The 15,856-nt window shown below is 43.1% G+C and overlaps 1 long non-coding RNA gene across 1 annotated transcript; it reads right to left on the bottom strand.

The window, feature by feature from the left end:
- Nucleotides 1–1,420: 1,420 nt before the first annotated feature.
- LOC144454972 (uncharacterized) lies at nucleotides 1,421–12,470 on the bottom strand. The gene is made up of 2 exons (XR_013483547.1): nucleotides 12,116–12,470; nucleotides 1,421–2,293 (listed from the first exon to the last, which is right to left on the bottom strand). It is a non-coding gene; the product is annotated as an uncharacterized LOC144454972 (long non-coding RNA).
- Nucleotides 12,471–15,856: the final 3,386 nt, after the last annotated feature.

The raw sequence follows: 15,856 nt of genomic DNA, 5'->3' as shown, positions 1-15,856 counted from the left end.
AGATAATGGAGTTCTTAATCTGGGGTCCATGGGTTTCATCAGACAGCGTGCTGAAGGGGTCTAGGACATAAAAAAGGTCAGGAATCCCTGTACTGGAAGCACAAAGGCAACACAGACCCAGTTCATGCTGCCAGATTGTTTTTGCTTCTTTTTACGCATGCTAGAAGCAATTGGTAGCCCTTGAAGCTGACTCTCATTGGCTATGCCTGTGCCTCCCCCCACCTCAGGGGCTTAGTTGCTTGGGGTTCCTGAAGAAGGCCCAATGTCTTTCCACCTTTTCTCCTGATGTGGTGGATGCAGCTAGGTGGTGTTGCAGTGGATAGAGTGGCTGGGCCTAGAGACAGGAAGACTCATCTCCCTGAGTTCAAATCTGGCGTTAGACACTTACTTGCTGTGTGACCCCAAACAAGTCGCTTAACTCAATCTGCTTCAATTTCTTCGTCTGTAAAATGAGGAAAAAGGGGAATGGCAAACCAATCCACTATCTTCACCAAGAAAACCCAAAATAGGGTCATGAAGAGTTGAACACAGTTGAACAACGAATGGTTTTCAGAATGTTTTGCATATATTATTTCATTTGACACCTCCCCCAACAACCCTGTAACATTATTTCTTTTTACACATGAGGAAAATGAGGCTTGGAGAGAGAATGGCTTTCTCAAGATCACATATACACACACCTGTTAAGAATGTGAGACAGGATTCAAATTCAGGTCTTCCTGACTCAGGGTCCAGTACCCTATCTACCAGGCTACCTAGCTGCCTGATGTGGTAATAGCTTCCTGCCAAAGCCATTAGCTATTGCATTGAGGCAGTGGGGGCATATCTTTTCATACCAGTATAATCTGACTATAGGCATTTTGAGTTCTTACTTATGTCTTTTGGTTTTGACACAACCTTGGTATCTAAGTATATTCTCCCCCCATCTTCTGTTGAGAGAGCCATTCCCTTCAAGAAAGAATAAAAAGGGTTAGGGTATATAATGCATCATGTAGAAGTAAGAATTTGCACATAAATGAGATCTCATTTTCCCTTTTAATACTCAATGTTTTCTTACTTTAATGGCATATGATGAAAGTCTTTCTTGTAACCAGTGCTTTCCTGCCTTCTTAAACAACTAAAGAACATAATTTAACCTGCTTGATGTCCTTTAATCATTAATTAGAAACTTATAAGCCCTCATTTCTCACTGGATCCTTCCATCCCCACTAGCTATCGTGATACATCTCCTTTTTAGCTAAACTCCTTGAAAAAAGCATCTACACTCAGTGCTTTCACTTCCCCTCTTGTTCCCCAACTCCCTTGCCCTATCTTTATTCTGGTTTATTTCACCCATTAGAATTTAAAACCCTCAAATGGAGGGACTCCTCCACTCTCCCCTCCCCCAAATCATCCATGGTACTTAATCAAGAATGGTTGGTTGATTTAATATTTTTATTTGGCTATTTGGAGAGGGGATCCTTGGGGAGAACTGAGATGCCATGAATCAGGCAGAGTTGTTTCCACATTGGCATCCTTTTCATTCCATGTTCTACACTAGTCTTCCTGGGCCATGACAGGAAGTCCCCTTGTACTGGCTATCATAGGAAGTTGAAGCTAAAATGCACTCTACTGTTTATCATTACAGGAAAATTGGCCCCTTTTCCAGGTGTACTTTGGAAGTATCTCTTCCTAGCACTCCCTTCTGAACAGTCTTTTAAACTCATTCCAAGGAATCTGGCATTCCCTCACCCCTTCTATTCACTATTATGTATCTTAACAGGTGCCTGTCTTGTAGTCTTACTCAGAATTGTCTTGGCTTATCCCCCAACATTTCTTGGCACCTGCCTCTCCCTTGTCCCTAAACAGTTTGACTTTTATTTTGCTGGGAACCTCGTAGCTTTTGTTCAGTACCCTGAACAGAGGCATAAAGCCTGCTGCACAGCCTTGAACTTCCTGGTTCCAGGCCGTGAATAGCATTTGCTATGTAGAAATGGTTTTTATTTTCCCTTCAGAGGATTTACCAAAACAGGGCTTATGACTTTTGCCCATTCCTGACACTCATAGGAACATACCTTTATGCACTTGAAATTATGCAGAAAATAGAATGAAGTTAATGCCAACTTGTAGGGAAGGGAAAAAAATAAACCTGTTCAGTGAATTAGATGGCTTAGGTGTTTGACGTCTTGTGTCTGCTTTCAGGAGTTCAGTCTCTGCTCTCATTGTCGGCTCTTCCTTCTTGTCACTGGCTCCTTTGTAATTTGCTGCTTTTAATCTTCTGCAGGCTGAGAAATCAATTGGATCACCAGGCATGCTAGAATGGTTGGAGATGGATTTAATAAATGCTTGTTGAATGAACAAATACACGAATTATGAGTCAGTAAGGTCTATCGGAAAGATGTCCCAAGGGCATAAGCAGTAAAGGACAGGAACATTTGTGGACTGGCTTTGGGAGAACAATTACAGCACTTCAGAGCCCCACTTTGGTCCATTTCTGGAGTATCTGGAGATAGTAGGAAGGTTAAGGTAAGCCCCCTCTCCCCAAAGATGATGGGGCTATTGCCATACATATTTCACTAGTCAGTTCTACAGGTAGTCACGTTTCTCAACCTCAGAATAGGTTTAAATGGTCTAAGAGTTTGAATAGGCAGTTCTCAAGAGAAGGTTATCTATAGCCACAGGGGAAAATGCTCCAAATAGTTAACAGTTAGAGAAGTATAAATTAAAGCAACTCTGAGATTCCCCCTCATACCCATCAATCAGACTGGCAAAGACAGTGGAAGGAAGGGGAGGGAGGGAGGGAGGGAGGGAGGGAGAGGGAGAGAGAGAGAGAGAGAGAGAGAGAGAGAGAGAGAGAGAGAGAGAGAGAGAGAGAGAGGAAGAGAAGAGAAGAGAAGAGAGTGACAAATGTTGGAATAGTTATGATAAAAATGGGCACTTCTGTGGGCTCTTAGTGGAGCTATGAATTGACCTCTCCATATCCAGGAAAGCCATTTGAAATGATATATAAGGTGACCAAAGAGCGCATGCCCTTTGCCCGAGTTATCCGACTACTAGGCCTAGACCCCAAAGAGACCAAACAATGAGAGTGGCTCCTTTTGTAGTAGCAAAACTGAAGACTGAGGGGATACTCATGAATTGGGGAATGGCTGAACAAATTAGAGTATATGAATAGAATGGAATACTATTATGCTGTAGGAAATGTGGAAAAGATATCAAAGAGACATGGAAAAACCCGTTTGAACAGATGCAGAGAGAAATGATCAGATGAGAACAGTTTAGGCTATAAGATGAATGTTCTAAAAATCAGCAGTTTTAAAGGCTTGTAGAAAGAATGAAATGAGAACTAGGAGAACAATTTCTACAATAACAGCAATTCTGTCAAAACAGATTACTTTGGAAAGTGTAAGAATTCTGATCAGTGTGGTGTCTGAGGACCAAGAATGAGGCGTGCTCCTCGCCTCCTGACAGGGAGGTGAGGTCAGGGTGTAGCATAAGGCATATTTTGGGGACATGGCTAATGAGGAGATTTGTTTTCCTTGACTATGCACATTTGTAGCAAGGATTTTGTTTTTCTTTTTCTCCCAGTGGGGTAGAGAGTGTGAGGGACAGAAAATAGATTGATGTTAAAAAAAAAAAAGGAAATTTAATTTACAAAAACCAATACAGTAAGAAAATGGGCATTCTAAGCTGTTTGTTTCACCCATTCTTCTGAAAGGAAGTAATATGGTCCTATGGAAAGGAGGGAAGAATATGAAACAGAGTACATGGGGTTAAATCCTAGCTCAATCACTCCCTGTATAACCTTGGACACTACTCTTCTGTAGGACTCAGCTTCCTCCTCTCTAAAATGAAAGGTGTTGGCCACTCCTAGATCCCTCCCACAGTCTTTCTGTGTATAAGACCTATCTGGGCCACCATTAAGGCACTCAGATTCTTAAAATCTGGCCCCCTTGCATTAGCGATACAAATGCTTAGATTCCTTAAATCTTGACCACCCCCCACTGATGTTCTAATAAGCCTTGTATTTGTCTGGAAAAAAAAGAAAAACAACTAAAATGAAGAGTGCTGAACTCTGACCTCTAAGGTCCCTTCCGGCTTGAAAAGTGATCATGTGTTTATTAAGATAACTTAGTGGACAAGCAATTTAGCATCGACAAATGCTTCCTGAGGGAGTAAAAAAAAAAAAAAAGGACAGAATTATGATTAGTTTTATCATTTACTTTAACCACATTGTTGCATAAATTACCTCTTTCTGAATTTGTTTGGTTGGATTTTTCCCTTTAAAACATCTTTCTTTTAACTTCAGCTTCAGTTCAATGTGTACGTGCCTTCTCCTATGTCTGTGACACACTTTTGTGGGTTTGGCCTCAGGGGAGCAGTGTACAAAAAGGCAAACGACAAAAAAAAAAAAGGCTTCTTATACATCAGCAGGGATGATTTGGTGAAACACAGAAGGCATTTTAATTTAATAGTGATGGCAACACAATTATGTCAGTTGCACAAGAGAATCTGCATTTCTGGGCTGATGGATTTCAATGAGCATTATGGATACTACCATTTCCCACTTGGGAGTAGCAGACCTGCTCCATCACCTACCTAAGAGTGGAGCCATTGGATATTCAAGCTGTTGATATGGGGAATCATAACTTTTCTACGTTCTTGCCCCACCCCCCCATGGTTGGAATAGGACAGCTGGAAAGGCTTTGAGGATCGATCTAGCTGTTGTGCATGGACCAGCATATCTAAATTCAGAGTGGTTCTACATCAGTATTAGCATGGAGACATATACAGTTTGGCCAGACAATTTTCTTGTGTTAGAGGGTATACTCATTTGGAAAGCAATGATCTTTGAAGCAAAAAGTATTGGCAAAGTAGATGGCATTCTTAGTTCCCCTGTATTTTTTAATTTGCATTTTAAAATTAATTTTTTTCAATTGGGCATTTATTTTCCCTTCTTCCCACATCTTCTCCCCACTCCAAAAAAAAGGAAAACAAAACTCTTAATAACAAAGCATAGTCAAACAAAATCCCATATTGGCTATATCCTCAAATGTGTCTCATTCTACACACTGAATCCTGATATCCCCTCACTGTCAGGAGGTGGGAAGAACATTGTTCATCATGGATCCTCTGTAATCATATCGGATCATTGCATTGATGGGCATTCTTATGACTTTCAGAATTGTTCATTTTTAAAAAGTTATTAGCTCCCGTGGATTTTGAGAGGCAGCTTGAGATAGTAGAGAGAGTCCCGGTTGTTGGGTCCAGACATCTAGCTTTGAATCAGGATGAGATGCTTACTAACTCTGACCCAAGGCAAGTCACTTAGGAACCCCCACCCCCACCTCGGGAAGGACCGAGCGGCCACAACTCACCCAGTGTAGCTTCCATGCTAATGAAAGTAGTATGAACATTTCTATTTCACAGTAAAATTATATCAGCTTGTAATTATTTGCATTTAAAGTGCAATTACAGAGGCAAAATTATAGTAAGATTAGAGAAATGACTTAAAATTTTATTTAAAAGCTGTGTCCTGGTCATTCTAGTGTGAAGGCATCTGTAAAAGTGGGGGTGGTGAGACTCCTAACAGCTACCTCACATTGGAGTCGTGAGGAGGCTTAGAACAACATGGTGCAGATATAACTTTGTGAACCTTAATGCATTTTAGATGTGAGCAGCCAGTATTTTCCAGAAGTTATCCAAGTTTTGCTGCTACAAATCGAGTATACATGAAAGGGAAAAAAACCTCCCGAGGCGGTATTTCCAAGTCTTCGGCTTACTTTAAAAGTTGGTTACCTTTGGAGGAGCCCTCGCATTGAACTTTGAAGCCTTAAGCCTTGAGCACAAACTGCCAGTATTGCTTTCCTTTCAGGGGAAGATGGAGTTGATGGCAAAAGCACAGTATTCAAAATGAGAAAGAACAAAAGTCAGGCAGGATAAAGGAAAAGCAACCTTAAGTCAGGTCAGCTCCTTCTCTCTCCTCCTGTGCAATTTTCTTTTAGGGAAAAAAGTCCCCCTCCCATCCCCCCAAATCAAGTCTCTTTTTTTCCTCCACACCAAAGTGACTCTGATGTTCCTGACAACATTGGGTCTCTTTGGGTCAGGAGAGAATGATGCATGCTGTTCAGATGCTTGATTGCTTTGCTAAGTCTAGCTCATCTTCTAACTTTTGTCCTATCCTTGACTAGCAGGGGAGATATGCTGAAAGAGGGCTAGGAACCAGACCTGAGATTTCACTGGTGAAGACACAGCTCCTGCCTATGCAGGCAGGCACCTCCCTGTTTTGCAATTCTGAATCTCGGTTGCCTCAAATGAGTTAATGTTTGTAAAGTGATTAACACGGTGTCTGGCACATAGCACGTGCTACGGAAATGCTTGCCTTTATTGCCTAGAATACTAAGCGTGAGTGGCTTGGCCAGAGTCACATTTGTATGAGGCTCTAGTGGGCTGGGAAGCCCGGGACTTCTTGGCTTCAAGACTGCCTTGGTCTCCACCACGCCACCCTACTGCTCTTAATGCATCACAAAGGTCTTCAAAATGCATCTCACTACACTTCTAGCTCTGGTCAGCAGCTTGCCTGAATGTGCTATTGCTAAGGGAAATGGATGGGTCAGGGAGGAAATCAGAGGTAGATAATGTGTTTTGCTGAGCCCATGAGGAAGGAAAGAGAAGGCTCCCAGCTATAATGTAGTTTTCTAGGGAGGAAGGAGAGTTAAGAGAAGAGATGTGACAAGCTTTGGGGGCAGGAGTGGGGAGGTAGAAGGGAAGTAACCATACCATTAGAGGTCATGCCATATGGAACAAAGCTATATCTTAAGTTCTCCCTTACTGGCCCAGCAAGTTATAAAGAACTCAGTCCTATGCCTTGGAAAGTTTGCACCTTTCATGTCTATTTCTACATTAGTTAAGTATAGACATATACATAACAGAGAAGAAACTTCCTCTGACATCAAACTGACTAAATAGTTGAGTCAAGACAGTGGACTGTTAGGCACTCACACAGCTGAATAGACTAATAACTTAAGGTTCACAGAGGCAGGAGGATAGCTTTGGGATACAGGGATATGTCAGTTCAAATATGCCTTTGACAGTAGCTGTATGACCCTAAGCAGTTTGGTATCGGGAAGACCTGAGTTCAAATCTAGCCTCACACCTGGACAAGTCACTTCACCTCTGTTACCTCAGTTTTCTCATCTCTAAAATGAGGATAATTATAGCACCTACCTCCCAGATGGTGGTTATGGGGATCAAGTGAGAACCACTTAGCATAGTGCCTGGCACATAGAAAGCGCTACATAAAATGTCGATTATTAGTAAGCCACTATCTTAGCCTTGGTTTCGCTGTTAATGGGTCAACAGGCATTTCTCAAGGAAAGACGGTGAGATAGCAGAAAGTTCCAGGAAGGGGCTGACACTGTGCAAAGGTAGAGAGGGACAGGAAATGTCATGGTCAAAGAACTGCACACAGAACTGTATTACAAATGTAGAGGGAAGTATAAAAAGGTTAGAAATGAAGAAGTCAGGTTATTAAAGCGTGTTCAATGCCAAGCAGTGGCATTTATTATTTTCGATTCTGGAATAGAATAGGGAATCACTGGGGTTTGTTGAGCGGGAGGGGTGACATGGTCAGACCAATTATGCTGTTGGATCAGAGTAGGGAGAGACTTGAGGCAGGGGGAACAATTAGAAGGCTCCTTACATGACCTTGTCTAGGGAACATACACAAGAGATAGCGCAAAGGTAGAAATGACAAGATTTGCCAATAGATTGGATGTGGGAGGCAAGTGAAAATAAGCGACCAAAAATGACATGAAGTTGCAAATCTCAGTCATGAGTGGGGCTGTCTATAATCATAGGGATGTTTGGAAGGACAGAGATTTTTCTGGGGAGGATGATTTAGATGATGAGCTATTTTGTATATGTTGACTTGAGATGGCCAAATGGCAGTTGATGAGGTGGGACTGAAGCACAGGAGAGTGTGACAGGTCTGGGAATGATCTGCATAAACGTGATAATTTGAACCCATGGGAGCTGATGAGATCACAAAGTGGGAGAGAGAACACAGCCCAGGACAAAACCTTGGGGATACTCGTGGTTAGTAAGAAAAGAGCTAATAATCCTTGAGGTACCTGCCTCTCACAGTTGTAAGGCTCAAATGAGGATATGTACAAAGGGCTTGAAAGCACTGTGTAAATATTAGTTGTGTTAAATTCAGCAAGCTTTTACTAAGTACCTACTGAGTCGTGGACACTGCTAGGTAGTCCCTGGGGTGATAAAAAGCAAACAAATAGTTGTTCCTTGAAAGAATCCTCAATTTACTTGGAGTAAACATCATATTCACAGATGATAGAAAAACAGTCTATACTAGGTAATTAGATAGAGGAGGTAGGGAACAACTATCTAGAGAGGCAGGTATAGATGCAGTGCAAGCTGTGTGACCCTGGGCAAGTCACTTAACCTCCGCCTCAGTTTCTTCCCTTGCAAATCACTTAGGACAGTGCCTGGTCCATTGTAGTTGCTATATAAATGCTTATTTATTCCCTTTCCCGTTGGATGAAGAAAAGACCTTATGTCTCCATCTTACAGATGAGGAAAGTGAACCTTGGGTAAAGCCACTTACTTAAGTGATAGAGTGGAACTAAGAAACGAACGAAGTTGTTTCAGTAGGATGGAGGGATCTCAGAGTTCATTGACCTTTGGCAAGTAAGAACAGGGCTTTGTTAGAAAGATCGGCACATAGTAGCCAAACTGTCTTGCCATGACATCCTATTACAGCAGCATGCCTCATTCTCCATTTACTTCTCTACCCAATCTTCCCCTCAATCAGTCAACAAGCATTTATTTAGCATCTAAAGTAGGCACTGGGTAGACAAATGGAAAAAATGAAACAATTCTTCCTCTCAAATACCTGTCTCCCTGGAAGGATGCAAGTATGTACAGAAGGAAAATAGACTGGGAGAAAAGGCAAGTCATCAAAATGGGAATTGAGGTTAACAATCGAGTTGAATATGAAAGAGCTAGGTGGTTTTGTCTCTTGACTGAGTAACCTTTCACCCTTTCCAGGAAACAAGACATTTCCACATGCAGTCTGAAAATTAGTGAAATTCTCAGACCAGAGACAATGAGGAAAGATTTAGGCAAGTGTGGCAAGCCTCCCCCAAAACAAAACAACAGATGTAGATAGTTATCTATCTCTAGGAATCCAATAGCTTTTCAAAAAGCTCAAAGGACTCATTTTGCTCATAGTCACCTTTCTCACCCAAATCTTCTTCACTCCAAGCCTAGTACTCTTTCCACTAAGTCACAATGCTCCCATTAAGCAGCAGGCTACTGTAAAACCAAATGAACTGCTGTCTCTTGTAAAATTCTTTCCTCCACAAATGTTTGCTTACAAGAGAATATACCATTCTAGTACATGCTACTGAAGTAGCACTCGGGGCCTGAGTCTAGAACACATTGTCTTCTCCTGGGACTTCCTCACTGGTGGGAAAGAAGAGCTGAAAGGGTACCTGATGCTTGGAGCTGGTTTGTCAATGGGTTACTTTGACTGTTGCCAGGTAGGATAACCTTACCTTGGACTAGTGGAGCAGCGTGGCTAAAGAGGAAGCTGATATCCAAGCTTTAGCTCTTCACAGCCCAGTCTGGGGCACTGAGATCACATACCACCTCCATTCCCCAGAAGTCACATAGAAGCACTGAAGATTCTATCATATTTGGCTAAAGACCTAGCCTTGCTAGCAGTGTGGCTGAAATACCGTGTGTTGGATTTATAATAGGATAATTAATTTGGGGGTGGGTGAGTGCTGAGGGACTGCAGAAGTGTTTGAGGTTTTTTTAAATAGCCTTCAGATGTGATGAAACATGTATGATATTAAAAGGCCATGGTTAGAGGGCACTGGTTCCTTGGTGCTAAGATACTTTGCCTGCCTACATCAAATACTAATGTAGAAAGATGATTCTGTTTAGAAATGCATCAAAAGCCGTCTTCAAAGTACAATGCAGTAAGATCCCATCCAGCCGCCACCATTTTGAAGGCTCTTCCCAAAGTCATTAGACTTTAATGAGGTGATTGATGGCTTTACTTCTCCTCTGAGTCGTACAAAACCTTTCATGACTCAGTAAGCACCCCGGATATCAATGGGACTCCTGGCTCTGGCTGCATTAACAAACCCAGAGCATGGGGGCTGGTTTAAAACAGCAGCCTGATACCCACTCAGTTCAGTTTGCAGTCTGCACAGACTCTCAGGGGACAATGAGCTGGAAGGAGCCTTAGGCTATCACCCTCACTGCATAAAGGAGGAAACTGAGACCCTTTATTGAAATGAATTTAAATGCCAGGTTATTTCATGATAGACTTTCAGTCTGAGAAAATGAGGCTGAATTGGCTGCTTGAAACATTCTGTGATAGGTCATTTTCCTTGCAAATGGGGTTAACTAGAACTGGGGGATGGCCATGAGGGGTGCCTGTTCCCTCCTGGTTCTGGCTACCTTAAGACTGTGTTACCATGTCCAAAGCAGAGATGTAGGGTGATTTTCAGTCACTCATCTGCTCCAGTAATTTCCTGGCTGTCTTGAAATACACTCCCCTTCCCACATTCTGTTCCAGCCAAGCTGACCCCCCCCCCTCCTCCCATGCCTCTTGCAATACTAAGCTCCCTTCAACACTTAGCTCTGACACCACCACCTTTGGGGCAGGGGCGGGGGCTTTCCTTAGCCACAGTTGGTGGAATATTCCCTTATGCAGTGTGGTATTCATTTTGTATTACTGATCATATTGTGTTTTATCTCCTTCCTTTCCCCATCTTCTTACACAGGGTGTTGAGGTTCACATTAAGAAAAAAAAAAAAGAAGGGGGAGGTTTGGAGAAGAAACAATTTGACTCAAATTCTAGTCTTCTGTCTACTTGAAAAAGCACCAGCAGCTCCAGGGGAGATGCAGCTAGATGAGACAGAGATTTATCAGTATAAATGAACATATTAAAAGTCAACTAGAGCCCTGGGCATGACGCAAAGGGGGCAGAGACAAAGCATTGACGCCTGTAGCTGGTCAGAGATCAAACCTGGGGCCTCGTCAATCCCTGTGGTTATGGGCCTTCCAGTTGGGGGTGGTGGTGGTGGGGTTTGTATCATTTCTATCTAAATTGATTTCTTTCACTTTGTGTTGTTTCCCTGTAAGCTTATTGGAAAGAGCAGCCTGTCATTATGGAATCCTCTTGTCTATTTTGTCCCCGGGTTGATTGAATCAGCGTGGAGCACTCAGATGGCTCTGTCACTAAAGAAAGTGATTTATTTATCTGCAGTTATCGGTTGCATCTGGTTTCATTTTCTGGTGTTGGCAACAGAAAGTTCTTTATGAATCTGATTATACTCTAAAAGCCCAAAGAGAATTGTTATGTGGCTGGGGATGGGGGGAGGAAGGAGTTAGTGCTAAGCCATAAATGCTCCTTCTCTCTAATCTTGAAAAACATACTGAGTTTAATGCCCCAATTCTCTCGGGCTGCCAACTCTAGCAGCCCTCAGAGCAGGGAAGCTAACCCTTTATGGTGTGCTGGCCCCCTTTGGCAGGCTGGGGAAGTCTAGGGACCCTCTTCTCAGAGGAAGGGTGTTCAAGGCAGAAAATACATAGGAGTTCAAAGGAAACTAATGCTACTGAAATACTTACCAAAATTTTTTTTAAAAAACCCAAATTTTGGGAGTCCTTGAAATCTATTCAAGGAGGAGGGGTCCATGGACCCACTCCATGTTCAGAACCTTAGAGGGGCTGGGCTGGGTGAATAAACCTGCTTCAGCTTTAGCCAGAGAATAAGCTTTTATGACCATTTTAGGATGAAAGGCGGGGGAAGGGGGGTAGGTTCAAGGAGAGGATGGGCAGAGCCAGCAACCAGGTCCCAACAGTCAGGTGGGGTCTAAGCCTTAGAAAGGGGCTTCCCCCAGAAGGGCATAGCTCTGAACTAGAGAAGGATTAACGTTAGCTTCCAGATAAAAGGGAAGGAATGGACTGACTCACCTCCCTGTTTCTCACAGCAGGAGGACTGGATGTGCTGTGGAATGCAATAGGGAATCAGGCCTTACCTTACCTTAGAGCTCTCCAGATGGTCAGAGCTAACGATTACAGCAGAGAGAGAGAGGCTTACCTGAGATTTCTGCAGGTGTTGACAAGTGATGAATGGTGCTAAGAGGTACCCCAAACACCTGACCTTCAGCAGGCTTGGCAAAGCATGATTGGCACTGGGAGAAGAAGGCAAGAGGTAGTGAAGAGTTCAACTGGTTTCCCCGAAGGGTGGGGCACATCTACTAGACTTACCTTCAAATTCTAAAGCAGGTTGTGGCTAACAGTTGCAGCAGAGGAACAGAGATGATGTGTGTCATATAAACCCAGAGAGGTGAGAAAGAATGTGTGAGTTCCTAAGGGTGAAATGGTATATAGAATTTGAGATAGCGTGTGTTCATTGAACTATACATGACCTGGATGAAAATCCAGCCCATGAGACCAACTGAGCAGACAGGTAATAGTTACACTGGGAAGGAGAAGAGGGTGAATGGCAGTGTTAAAGACTGTGGACTGAGAAAAAGGCCATTAGATTCTGTGATTAAGAGCTATTGGGAACTTTATAGAGAACATTTTCTATTGAATGATGATTCCAGAAGCCAGATTGTGGGAGGGTCAAGATAGGGGAGAGGTGGATCAAAGGAGCATTTTTTCTTGATGATCTGGGAGAGATGAGGAAGGGGAGCCATGGGACAGGAAAAGAATTGCTTCATTGCAGTGAGGGCCTAGTTGACATGATGTAACATACCTTTATAGTGGACCCAATCAGCAGAGTTTTGTAATTTTCTCCAGCACCAGTGGAAGCAAAAGCAGGCTTGGCAGGACAAGATGGGCACTAGAAAAAGAAGGCAAGAGGCAGTGAAGAGTTCAACTGGTTTCCCAAGGGGTGAGGAGGAAAGGAGGTGGGTGATTACTGTGAGATAAGACAAAGTGGTTCCCAGAGTATTGAGCAGTAAAGGCAGACCAGAGAGCAGAAGGACATTTCTCTACTTCTGGCTCTATCGCTTGAAGTACAGGTCTTATACTTGCCTTGGGGACTCCGCACTTGGTCATGACTGCTGACTCTAACACAGGGACTAACATACCTGAAATCTTGCAGAGGTCCTGTAGTGATCCCTCAGTTCTCAGACTTACTGAACCTCCCTAGAGACCACAGGTGCTAAAGGGGATATGAGGGAGAGACTTAACTTCCAGAGGCCCCTTTTCCCATTCCACCCACGTCCCTAATGCCATTATCTGCCCCTAGCATACCAACTTCCCAGCCTGCTTTGGGGACTTCTGTATGCACTGTCTTACCTCAGTCTTGGGGGATCTGATGGAATTTCTGTGCTTGGAGAACATTCTCAATTTCCTGCAGGGATCAAACAGAAAACCTACTTGGAGATTTTTTTTCATCCTACATGAGTTATGTCTCTCAGCTCACTGATGTTAAAAAAGGATTTGCCTTTAATCTACAAACCCCTATCTGATCTGAGACTATTTGGGACTGAGTGGGTGCCTGATGTCTCCCACCCTCTCTCCTTTACCACTATTATGACAATTTCCTGGTGGAATAGCTCCAGCTACCCAGAATGATATCCCAGGTAGCATGGTAAAGGTGCTCAAAGGAACATTTAGGCTATTACCAAGGAACAATATTTACTCCCCGAGTTCCAGCACAGCTTGGTTCCCATAGAGATATTTACATAAAACAAATAAAAAATCCTTATATCCTCATCACGGGGAGTTAGCTTGTCTGTGGGTATGAAAGTAAGACAAAAACCCCGAGGTCCCAGGGCTGCAATTTGATGACATCAGTGAGACATTTCTTCCTCTACAGTTGGGTATCGAGGGGAGGGGAGGAGTGCCAAGATCCAGCGTCCACTGATCACCTTTAGAACCCCTGCTCACCTCTGGGAAAGTGCTGGTGTTCCCTGGGTCTCCCTGACACACCATAACCAAATGGGGCCATGTGGTGACCTTCTCACAAGGAATTGGAGTAGCCAGGGTTGATTTCAAATGTTCTCTTTACACCAAGCCACGGACCCGTTTGTGACCATGGGGAAGTTGCTTCTCCTCTAAGTCTCATCTAGCAAACGAAGGTTTCTCTATATGTGTTCTAGATTCCAAGGGTCTATGGCCTTAGCCCTATGGCTAGGTCTCCCAGGCAACCAGCCCATAATAGCAATGCATATCCAACATTCTAAGTGTTGGATTTTCCTTAAACACAGATCTGACCATTTTACTTCCTTACTCAAAACTACTGTCTCTAGAATTAAATGGAAACTTTTCTGTTCAGCTTTGACCTTCACAATATGGTCCCAACTTGTCCTTCATCATACATTGCTACCCATGCCTGGAATACACTCCCTCCTTACCGCCACCATTATAGCAGCTGCTCCAGTGCTTTGCTCTTGACTGCAATGTAAAGACCCCATCTCTGTCCAAGGTCTAGTAGGGCTGATTCTGCCAGCATCAAAATCGTACTTCACAGCTACTATGAGGAAGGACTGGTTTTCTTGCCAGTGGGTTCAGGGTAACGAAGTAGAGGGCTGGTTCCTGCTACTCTAGATTAGGAGGCTGGAGCTATCCATCACCTCTTAGGTGCTGAGCGTTTAGGCAGCCATCTCCTTGGACTGTCTGCTTAGATGAGTAAGTGATGGCTCTTTAGACTCAGAAACAAGCTCAAGGAGGCAGCTCTTATTATTCTCATAGGGAAGTGAGGACTCTGGTCCTAGAGAAATTTGTGAGATTTATTTCCAAGCGTCCCAGACGACCCTGGTGCCTACTTTTGTTTGTAATATGCCTTCTAAATAATGCAAAAAAGAGAAAAGAAAAAAAAAATTGTTAGTCAGAGTTGCCTTTTGGAGACCTTGAGCTCTCTCAGGAATATTTTGGTATAGCAACAACCCTATGTTACTAATTTAGCTGGATCACCTCTGGCTCCTAGAAAAGGTTAGAGTGGGGATGGGATGGGGGGGGGGAAGGTAGAACATCAAGCTGAAGAATTGCCCACTCTCTGAGTTCGTGAGAGGAATACTCCTACCTGGGAAGGTGAGAAGACTCTTGCTATCCTTTTATCATTTGCCTTAGCCCCTGTTCTTGTTTGTTTAAACAAAGCCAATTAAAAATGCCTTTCATTACTAGAATCAAATTAGCCAAAGTATGTTGTTTTTCTGTCAGTAATGAAGAATTATGGCTAGCTTCTGGGTTGATCTTTCCTCAGTTTCCTAAAAGAAATGACAAGTAAATGGATATACTTATAGCACTTTAATACATTATCTCATTTGACCCCTTTCATTCCTCCAAAGCATCCTGTGAGGTAGGTGATATTCTCATCCCCATTTTACAGATGGGCTCAATGACTTGCCAAGGGTCACATAGCTGGCAAGTGTCAGAAGTGGGATTCAAACCTTCCAGACTCTTAGGTCCTCCATCCATGCCACTACACACAGGCTCTTCCACAAACAGATGTAAAGACAGAACTGCACACAAGGAAATAATAATAACAATAATAAATTAAAAACCAAACAAATCCCAACCGTCAAACAAAGGTCAAAAGACAGAAGGGTGGGGTTGGGGAAAGGCGGTGTTCATTTTACACCTGTTGGGGAGCATGTGAGTTATTAGTCTGCCTGACAAGAAGCAAGCCTTTCTGTCCCTGGCAGAGTTGATAAATGCGGCGAACACTAGCCTTATATTTTAAAATCAATATAGAACATTTTTCAGAGCAACCTGAACCCACCCAGCATAACAAACACCGTCGGCTAACAACCCAACCAAGAAACTAATTGTTTAAATGGGTTCCAGGGGACAAGCAAAATTTACAGGAAGGAAAGGTGGAGGG

Source organism: Phascolarctos cinereus, unplaced genomic scaffold (assembly GCF_003287225.1).
Source record: "Phascolarctos cinereus isolate Bilbo 61053 unplaced genomic scaffold, phaCin_HiC Scaffold_8;HRSCAF=390, whole genome shotgun sequence".
Lineage (NCBI taxonomy): Eukaryota > Metazoa > Chordata > Mammalia > Diprotodontia > Phascolarctidae > Phascolarctos > Phascolarctos cinereus.
The sequence above is the reverse complement of the archived record's forward strand: the minus strand, read 5'-3'. Positions and strand labels throughout refer to the sequence as shown.